Source organism: Pyrus communis, chromosome 9, assembly GCF_041283825.1.
Source record: "Pyrus communis isolate YQ-2024b chromosome 9, ASM4128382v1, whole genome shotgun sequence".
In the NCBI taxonomy this organism is placed as follows: domain Eukaryota; kingdom Viridiplantae; phylum Streptophyta; class Magnoliopsida; order Rosales; family Rosaceae; genus Pyrus; species Pyrus communis.
This window is the reverse complement of record NC_142573.1, coordinates 3015001-3025690: the sequence shown is the minus strand read 5'-3', so window position 1 is coordinate 3025690 and position 10690 is coordinate 3015001. Positions and strand designations below refer to the sequence as shown.

The window sequence follows — 10690 nt, the reverse complement described above, 5'->3', positions numbered from 1 at the left end:
GCCTTATAATGGCTAGCAATAATGTAGTTCAAATTTGTCTTTGATAAGGATCGAACCTAAGACTTGTCACTTACAAGTGAAAATGAATACTTTTAGATCGTAGTATTAATTGACAATAATCACATAATTTCTATCCATAATTAGATATGACTAATGCTAATGATTAAATTATTAGTCTACCTATTATTACACTTTCAATAGACTTTGTTCATATATTATGGTCTCATGAATGCCGTGAGAAGGAATATCATTTTTCTGTAGTAACTTACGATTATATCTGCACTGATTATTCTCTAATTAATTATTTGGACTATATTATTAGTTTCCGTAGATTCCTTTTTGAATTGTCTTCTTTTTGGCCCATTTCGTTTTCATCCCATGCATGCGTGCATCATCCCTTCGCTACTAGACAAGCAAGTGCTTTGCCTTGCGTATGATCTCTCCTAATCAACCCTAGATTAGTCTCTCATATTTCATATATACCATCTAATGTAGTTGATTGCCACTCTTCATGATGCATGGAAGGTGGATAGTCAATTTATTTTTTTCCTTTGTCCAACAAAATTTAAAAATAAAATAAAAAATAAATAAAAAATAAAAATGAAAAGATAAAGGACTTAGAATCACAAATACAAGGAAATCAAACGATAGCTTTAAAGCATAAGAACAGTAATTCACTAGGGATTATAAGAAGGAGAAATTAGGTTCTTATCCATCTTTTTGCTACTACAGTGATTAAAACTTTATTCCTTTTCAATTTTTTATTAAAGTCCTTAGGCTTTAATACACACTATTAATTATTTCAATAATAAAATATTTTTATTTCTAAATATATTCATTTAGTGTTAGAAACATTACATTTTATATATTTATGGTTAAAATTTTTATCATATATTTTTATTTTTAATTTGTATGTCACACCTCAACCCGGGCTCCACCACATCCCGAGCTCGACTCCGCCGTAACACAATATTGTTCGCTTTGGGCCTCGACCACGCCCTCACGGTTTTGTTTCTAGGAACTCATAAGCAACTTCCTAGTGGGTCACCCATTATGGGATTGCTCCCGTCCGAACTCGCTTAACTTCGGAGTTCTGATGGAACCCAAAGCCAGTGAGCTCCCAAAAGGCCTCGTGCTAAAGGAGGTGAGCATGTACATATAAGGCATAAAGGATCCACTCCCCTAGGCGATATGGGATCTAACAATCCACCCCTCTTAGGGGCCCGACGTCCTCGTCGACACACTTCCAGCCAGGGGTTGGCTCTAATACCAAATTGTCACATCCCATCTAGGGCGCGGCTCCGCTCTAGCACAATATTCCGCTTTGGGCCTAGGTCATGCCTTCACGGTTTTGTTTCTGGGAACTCATGAGCAACTTCCAATTGGGTTACTCATCTTGCGATTGCTCTCGCGCGCTACTCGCTTAACTTCAGAGTTTCGATGGAATCCAAAGCCAGTGAGCTCCCAAAATGTCTCGTGCTAAAGAAGGTGAGCACGTACATATAAGGCATAGAGGATCCACTCCCCTGGGCGATATGGGATCTAATAATAAATTTTCACATCCCGTCAAACTCATGGCGGAACACAACATGGGTTTGCCAAAGTAGATGTAGATGCAAAACTCCAAATTCCAGTGCCAATGCAATATTTCATGCCAGTGCCGGTGCAAGATTTCCATGCTTCTGAACAAACAAATTGATACGCATCGGACAAACGGATGAACAAATTGATGCCCATCTAGAGCAGATTAAATTTGTCACATCCCGACCTGGGCTCCACCACATCCCAGGTTTGACTCTGTCGTAGCACGATATTGTCCGCTTTAAGCCCCGACCATGCTTTCACGATTTTGTTTCTGGGAACTCACACGAGAACTTTCCAATGGGTCACCCATCATGGGATTGCTCTCGCACACTACTCGCTTAACTTCAGAGTTCTGATGAACTCCGAAGCCAGTGAGCTCCCAAAAGGCCTCATGCTAAAGGAGGTGGGCATGTACATATAAGGCATAGAGGATCTACTCCCTTGCGCGATGTGGGATCTAACAATCCACCCCCCTTAGGGGCCTGACGTCCTCATTGACACACTCGCACCACACGGTAGAGTGGATCTGATACCAAATTGTCACATCCCAACCCGGGCTCCACCATATCCCGGCCCCAGCTCCGCCGTAACATAATATTGTCCACTTTGAGCCTTGATCACGCCTTCACGGTTTTGTTTTTGGGAACTCACACGAGATCTTCCCAGTGGGTCACCAATCATGAGATTCCTCTCGCGTGCTACTCCCTTAACTTCAGAGTACATCGAAACTCCGAAGCTAGTGAGCTCCCAAAAGGCCTCGTGCTAAAGGAGGTAAGCATGTACATATAAGTCATAGAAGATCCACTCCCATGGGCGATGTGGGATCTAACATTGTACCCATTTTTAATTTGCAACCCTTTTTTTAATTTGTGCCAATTTTATTTTCAGCTTTAATTTGTACCCATATATTTTAAACTTTTATTTGTATATGTACCCATATTTTTTAAATTTATTTGTACCCATTTTTTATTTACTAAATGTACCCATGCTAATTATATGTATTTATTTTATGTTTTGAAATATATTAGTAGTTATTTTTAAAAAAAATATGTTAATAATTATGTGGGTACATTATTATTTTGCTATAATTTTGTGAAGAACAATATTAGTCTATTTATTGATTTTTAAGTATTTATTATGCTTTAAAAATATTATTTGAATTTGGTTAAATTTCATAATTTGAGGGACATTAAATGCATAAATACATGAGTTAAATATCTTAAATGATGCTAAGGACCTCGATCAAAATATTTAAACAAACAAGGTTTTAATCTAACAATTAAATTAAGAAAAGACCGGAACCAAAATGACCCTAAAATAATGGTACAAATGTTTGATAACTGATAAATGTAGCATTACTCCTTATTTTAGTGTTACAAACAATAGCCCCTTAGGGAAAATTCCTAACTGGTGTCCAAACTCACTCTGCAACTTTCCTTGCAGTAAATACGGACGAATGACAAATGATTAATATAATATATAGTGAGAAAGGTAGTTAATATTTGTACTAATAATGAACATAACAAATTTTCAAAACTATGAGTAGAGGACAATTCTATATGTATTGAAACGCTTTATGAAACATATACTACGGATTATGTGTATCTTAAGATGACTTTATCTTAATGGGTCTAATATTATATTTAGGGTGAATTGCTAATTTAGTCCTTGAATTATCATATGAGTGAAAATTAGGTCTCTAAACTTTTTTTTTTATAGAAAAATCAGTGTCTGAATCATAAAAATCAGCCAATTACATCCCTAATATTAGATTAGAAGATATTATATTCAATTTTCCATCAATTTTTGTCACGTTATTTGCATGTGATACACATTAAATGATAGATTTATAATTTTTCATAAAGAAAGATGCCTTAGGTTTCTTAATTTGGTTTGATTGGACAACTCTAGCCTCTTCACATGAGACTCACGTGTGCTTATCTAGTAGAAACTAACGGACATTTATGTTTCGATACTAATTGATTACAGAGCTCACCACGAAAGTTTAGTTAACAACTTTTTCATCACAAAAATCACATTGAAAGTGCGCCATTCAAAAAGTTTAATCATTATTTTTAGATTGTCAATAAATAAGACCTGGCATGACTTTACATTTTTCAATATATAATTGTGTGAGATCTATAATAAGATTCACACACCTTTTAACTCAACAATTGTCAAATATGTACACGATTATTACATACGTGAGTGAGTGATACTAGCATTCTAAAAACGAATGACAACTGCAAACGGATTTCACCGGACCTTACGACGGCCCATAAGCCCAAGGACTCTCTCCCAAAGCCCAACATTTCCCACACTCAGATCAATCACACTTGGGCTATAGCTGCCACAGTCCAATAACCAACTTTAATTTCTTTTTTCAATTGCCCTTTCTCCCACCCACAATAACCATAAAAAAACCTAAACTCCCCAAGCCCAACCATATCCCTCTTCACTATCTCAGCTGAACACCCCACACCATCCTTTGTCCCATAATACAACCCCTTCATCACCTCATAAAAAACTCCACTCCTCCCAACCTCATCATCACCCCCTTTGGGCCTCACCAAGAACAACCCTCCTCCAATGGCCCGCCGAAGAGCAATGGCCGGTCATAGAACGTGCCCGCCACATCTAGAGCGGTCGATTGAGTTTCCTTGATCGACATGAGGGAGGCCCGGTTGAGAATGATGCCGGATGGGCCCAAAGGTCCAGTGGACAACACCCAAGTGATCGTCCGCTAGAAAATGTGGACCCCGCCCAGCTTTTCGGTTGCAAGGAGTAGGCAGCCCTTTTAGGACTTGTGGATTGTGTGAGCCCATTTGTCACCAACAGTGATGGGATTAGGTTGATCCACCTGAGTGAAGATCAACAAGTGAGGAAGCTGAGTGGGCTCTTTTGGCCTTGATTTCTCTGCAGCTACCAGTTTTGCTCTGCATGATCGCCAATCGGCATCAATGGAAGGTTTGTGATCATCGTTGGACGGCGTAGATGACTCCCCGCGGTTACCTATCATTCGACAGAAACCCCGTTAGCAACTGTAAGAAGAGCATGGAATCTTTCCCTGTTTGAAACAGAAAAGCGGTAGAACAACTTACATGTTATTGAAGATGGAATGCCAACTCTTTTGGATTGAAATCGAATGTAATTACTGTTGGGAGAAGTAACAGTTTTGGTGAAGAGCAAAAACAAGCTTCCATTGATGAACTTTTGATGGCAGATCGAGAGCTTCAAAGATGACAAGAAATAAAGAGTAGATCATTCACTGATATATAAGCTTAATAATATATGCCTCTATGGAGAGGACTTGATTCAAGTGTAGTATTCCCGTGTCAAATGCTTTTCTTGATATGTATGCCAAGTGTTATGTGTTGGATGAAGCATCTAGAGTCTTTCATGGGATAGCGAAAAAAAATTCGGTGTCTTGGAATGCCACGCTTCAAGGGTTAGCCATGCACAGGCATGGTGAGAAGGCGCTTGAGCTATTCTCTCAAATGGTAAAAGCCAGGATTTTGCCTGATAAATTGACCTTCATTGGGGTCTCATGTGCTTGTATACACGTTGCCAATGCGAGGCTCCAAATGAGGAGCACCGGCGTCCAGAAGCCTCCAGGGGCTAGTTCCATCGAGGTGGACGACAAGGTCCGTGAGTTTACAGTTTTTGATAAATTACACCCTAAATCCGACGAAGTATATTGGTTGATTGACAGACTTCGTCTGGACTTAAAGCAATTGAATATGTCGCCGGGAAGTATTAGCAATGATAAATAACGATTTTTAAGAACAATTAAGTAGCATAATCATGCAAATACTGAAATATAAGCCAGAAACAAAAACATATTCAGAATCATCAATCTGAAGCAGATCAGAAAATACACCAATAAGTTGGATTATAATGTTGGCATGCACTTGTCTGCCCCGTCGTTCCATTCGGTGGGAAAAGGTCGCAAGACAAGCGCGACAGTTGGACACCAGCCACTGCAAACAACCTAGGATTATACCTAAAATAACCAACCAGCTTCAGCCACAGCCTCCCCGACCCATAACAACTTGAGGAGGAGGGGGAGATGATTAGATCGTTGGCCACGTCGGTTCCGACGTACGACCTCGCCATTACCACTGAGAAATCAAGAGTGGTCTGGCTCATCTTACTTACATAGATGGGAGGCAACGGCGCCGTTCCCTGCTTGAGATTGCTGTCTCTTTCCTTGTCGTCGCCGTAGAAGATATTGGCCCGAAGGTTCTCGTAGTACAAGTCCAGCTTCCGGTTGGGGTTTATAGCGACCAGCGTCAAGTCCCGCGTGGCGGTTACGTAGTCGCTGCTGGAGGCGGCGATGAGAAACCCAACATCAGCTGTTTGGGAGCTAGGATAAGAGACCTGACAGCATTAATAATGGATTCAGCTGTGTAAATTAGCCACCGGATTAAATAATCTAGTCATACCAATTTTAATACGCTTTATACCCGTTTATTTATTCTTTCTAAGACGTTAATATAATTAGTCAGGTTGTTCTCTCTTTCCTTCTCTTGCGAATCTAGCTAGGTATTGTTCGCAAATCTACTTTTGGTTGATGTCGCACCATGTCTTAACCTATGTATTTATCAAATGTAACCAAATATTAGCTCTTAATTTTAAAAATATTAATTTTTATAAAAAAATTTAAATATATTAGAAATTTCACTTAAATAGACACAAATACCTAAAACTTTAAAACCAAATAAACTAAAAAATCAAAACCCTATTAGATGAAGGCAAGGAGAGAAATAGCTTTTTTTTTAGGCACATCGATATTTTTACACTAAAGGGAGGGGGAGTTCAGCTAAGTCACACAATAGGCAACCTAATTTGGAATCGAATTCGTCATCTACAAGATTCAAACTTAAGACCTTTCACTTACAAGTGAAAAAGAATATCACCAGACCATAATATTGAATAGCATGAGAAAAATAGCTATTAAAAAGCCCATTAGGTTAATTAGATAAAATAAAAATAAAATAAAAAATAAAATAAAACTAAAAACGGAAGTGTAAAAAAAAGAAAAAAGAAAAAATGAAAAAAAGACAGAGAAGAAACACGTGAAAATCAATCCTAGTAGAAGTAGAACTTGACTCACATTGTACAGTAGTTGTCGATAAATGGGATTCCTTCTCTCTCTCCTCGTCTGGTATGACGTCAAAACCTAAAAGATAAGCATCAAATTTCTTGTACAAAAAGCTCCAAGTGCAGCAGTCAAATCATCACATGAGAATCAGATGGAAGAAAAACCTGAGAATCCCTCGTCCGACCATTGGTACCATTGGCCTGAAGTAATTAAGCCCCTCTTGTTAATCCTCTTCGTAGGCGGCTTGAGCATAATCTTTTACATCCTGGCGGCGCACGAACACTCGCTCAACCCCTTGGCCCCCGAGTTCCGCATCTACTCGGCCGCCGTGTCCCCGTGCCCACTCGCCCCGACCCCTCCTTCCGCCGCCAACCGCCACGTGGAACTTTAATCTGGTCTTCGCAAACCCCAACACCAAACTCGACTTGTACTACGAGAGCCTCCAGGCAGATCTCTTCTACGGGGACGAGGAGACGAAGGACAAACTGATGCTCGCGACGACGCCGTTGCCTCTTTTGGCTTTAACCATCATGAACCAGACCACTTTCAATGTCACCTTCGCGACGGCGGGGGCCTTCGTCAGCGATGACGCCGCCAAGGAATTAATAATCTCCTCTAACTCCTCGTCAGCAGGTGATGGTTGTTATGGGTCGGCCAAATTGGGGGTGAAGCTGACCGGATATTTCAGAATTGATAAAGGTCTCTGGTTTTCGCGTTACTTCTGCGACCTTTCTCCCCCCAATTACAACGTCACCGATCAGTCAAGCCAATGTGAAATTTATAATACTGTTTATCGGTGTGTATGCTGACAACTTGAGATTGTTTGTGTGTATGCTGACAACTTGAGATTGTTTGTGTGTATGCTGACAACTTGAGATTGATTGATCGATTTGTTGATCTTCATCCTAGTTATTATTTATTTATTAACTTTTGAGTTGTAGTTTCAGTTAAATTGAATGTTGTAATTTTGTGATGATGATTAGGATAATGTTGTGGCTAGTTGTATTTGTTTTTTTGTTTGTTTTTAACCTTTCGCATACTTTCGCTATCGATAATCATAATGGAAAGGAGAAATCTTTGGCCGAACAGGAGTCTTTGCGTGCTATCTTGTTGATCTTGTTATAAACGAAACAAAAATTCGTGGTCGTTGTTAGGCTGGCTGTTGAAGTTTGGAGGTAGGTAGGAAAAAAAAAAAATATATATATATATATAGTTAGCATCACAGTTTACCAACCTCCTCAAAAAACCATCCAGCTTACATTAGTCGAATGCAACATGATCCACCAACAATGTCGACTATACATGTCGGAAACTATTTGGCTTGATCACTGGGTGAGAAGAGAATTTTGTTTTTGGAATTTTGCTTTGAACACTTCTGTTTTCGGAGTTGCCCTAGACTGCTCACGAGCAACTGTGGTACAACTGAACTGATGATGACTGACTATTGGGATTTACTCTTGGAGATTACATGGTTAGAACTTAGAAGGGGTTCTAAAACTGTCAAACATTGATCTTGAGATCTATTAGCGTATTAATATCAAGTTCTCATCATAGTCTGTGTACATTCATCAGTAAGAATGAATTGGTATAATGTAACAAAATCAAACTGAGTATGAAGCTAGTTTCCATGGGCGCGAACAACAAATAAATACCATCTTTTGCAGTTTATCCACCTATCCCACTGCTAACACTATGTTGTTTATCCACCTATCCCATTGCTAACACTATGTTTGGATGAGGAAAATAAAGTTGGAAATTTGATAAAAGTTAGAATTTATGAAAATGAATTTTTTAGATCCTAATTTACCCAATTTATCCACCCCAATTGCTGCTGCTCCCCTCTATTTTCTAGATCCTAATCTGCAATTTACACAAGAACAAAAGATGAATTTTTCCGTTTCAACAACCAAATAGCAAAAGAAAACCGAAAAATCAACGGAAAACATATAAAAAAGGAAGAAGGGGGTTTTGATTTTTATTATACCTTGACGAGATTGATATCCTCATGGCGTTGGCGAGACTCTCCATTACTTTGTTTCTTCTTCTTCCTTTGATTTTTCTTAATTAGACTTAGTTCATATTAGAATTATTATGTAGAACTTGTAAGTTTTGTGACTAAATATGAGTTTTTCATGTGGAATTAATAATTCATGTACTTTCAATGCAAATCATGTTGGTCAATGTATGATGTAGGACATGTGATAATGAGATTGCACCATGTAGCAGTGTTGTACGTGGATGATCCTACTTGGTTAATTTGCATTGGGGGATCATACACATTCTAGGGGTGACTATGCTTGGTTAATTTGCATTGGTTGGTCACTACTTACTTAGATACATTGTTCTCAAAGGTGGTCTTGCTTAGTTAATCTGCATTGGAAACCACACTATGATATGCTTCAATGCATGTGGTCGTGCTTGGCTAATCCACATTAAGAGACCATACGCATTCTAAGGGTGAATCTGATTGGTTAATTCGCATTGGGGGTCACTATTTGCTTGGTTATATTGTTCTAGTTAAAAACATGTAACAATTCATAACAATTAATTTACAAGCTAGTGTGAAAATGTGAAAAAAATTTGCCGATGGTTGTCATGGATGCCTCTACAATTTGAATGATGGTTACATCGTCTTCTGAATGTTTAAAACCATATAAACTCTCATGAACAAGATTTTTAAAAGAGTTGAAAATTATTAATATTCATAATAAATAATATACAAATGTGAAAAATATTTTTGTTGATTGGTTTATGATCGGGAACACATCTTCTATAAGGTATGTTCGATATACCAAACCGGTGTCATGAACATTGTATTTGGCCAAGGAGGTGCATTTAAGCAACAAATCATTGAACTCGTAGAAGTACATCATGTAACAAGACAAACACCAAGTAACCAACGAAACATTCGTAAACTTCTCCTAATTGATATCAACTCACAATCAAGGTTTTATGCTCATTTCTCGTCGAGCATAGTTCAAGGAATTCGTGACAACTTTCGGGATATATTTTTTTATTTTTCTATGATTTTATACTAACTTTGGACCTTATATATTATTTTATTTAATATGTGCCACATGGCACCTTGTGAGTCATTTAATACAACTTTTCTCAAGTTTTTTACCATCACAACGATGAGCACCCCGCAACGGGTCTACAACAACTTCAGGAATATTTATATTAACGTTTTAGAAAGAATAAATAAACGGGTACAAAGCGTATTAAAATTGGTACGACTAGATTATTTAATCCAGTGGCTAATTTACACAACCGAATCCGTTCATTAATGCTATCCGGTCTCTTATCCTAGCTCCCAAACAGGTTTATGAAAATACCGTGGTCATGTTGGGTAAACAGTAAACTCCGAGTTCAACTGGAACTGGAAATCCTTGCGACTTTAGTCTTTGGAAACACCTACATATTTACATGCTCAACTGTTGAGAATCAATGTCAATTGTAGGTGAAGTAGGTGGATGTTTTAGGTGAAGTAAGTGTGTGAGGTTGGTGAAGTAAGTGGAGGTTGTAGGTGAAGTAGGTGGATGTTGTAGGTGAAGTAAGTGTGTGGTGTAGCTTTCATTTGGTTTGCTATAAATACCCAAGTCCTTAAGCATTGTAAATCATCCAAGGAAAAACAAAGCCTAGAGCTAAATAAGAAAAGCTTTGCTAATTAGTTTGTTTTGTGAGCTTTCTTTAAGAGTGTGCTCTATTTTCTTCTTCTTGGGATCATTAGAGTTATCTTGGATACTCTTCTTATTCAACAATTGGTATCAGAGCCAAGTCGGTCAGGGATCGTTCTTGGTAGAGCATTGGTTGTAAAGTCTCTTGAATTTCCGAGTATGCTCTGTGGTTGCAGTTTTGACTGATCTTCCACATCAGAAAAGATTTCTTGAGATTATTGCTGGGGTTATCACAAACCTTGAGAGGGAGCTTCTTTGTGTTGAGAGTAGTGTATTACTCTGCACGGTAGTCACTCAAGCTTGTTCGGTGTAGTCAAAGTCTTGC

The 10690-nt window shown here is 38.4% G+C and overlaps 1 pseudogene; it reads right to left on the bottom strand.

Moving 5' to 3' along the window:
- Positions 1-3840: 3840 nt before the first annotated feature.
- On the bottom strand, positions 3841-7003 carry LOC148694037 (uncharacterized; annotated as a pseudogene).
- Between the last annotated feature and the right edge of the window lie 3687 nt (positions 7004-10690).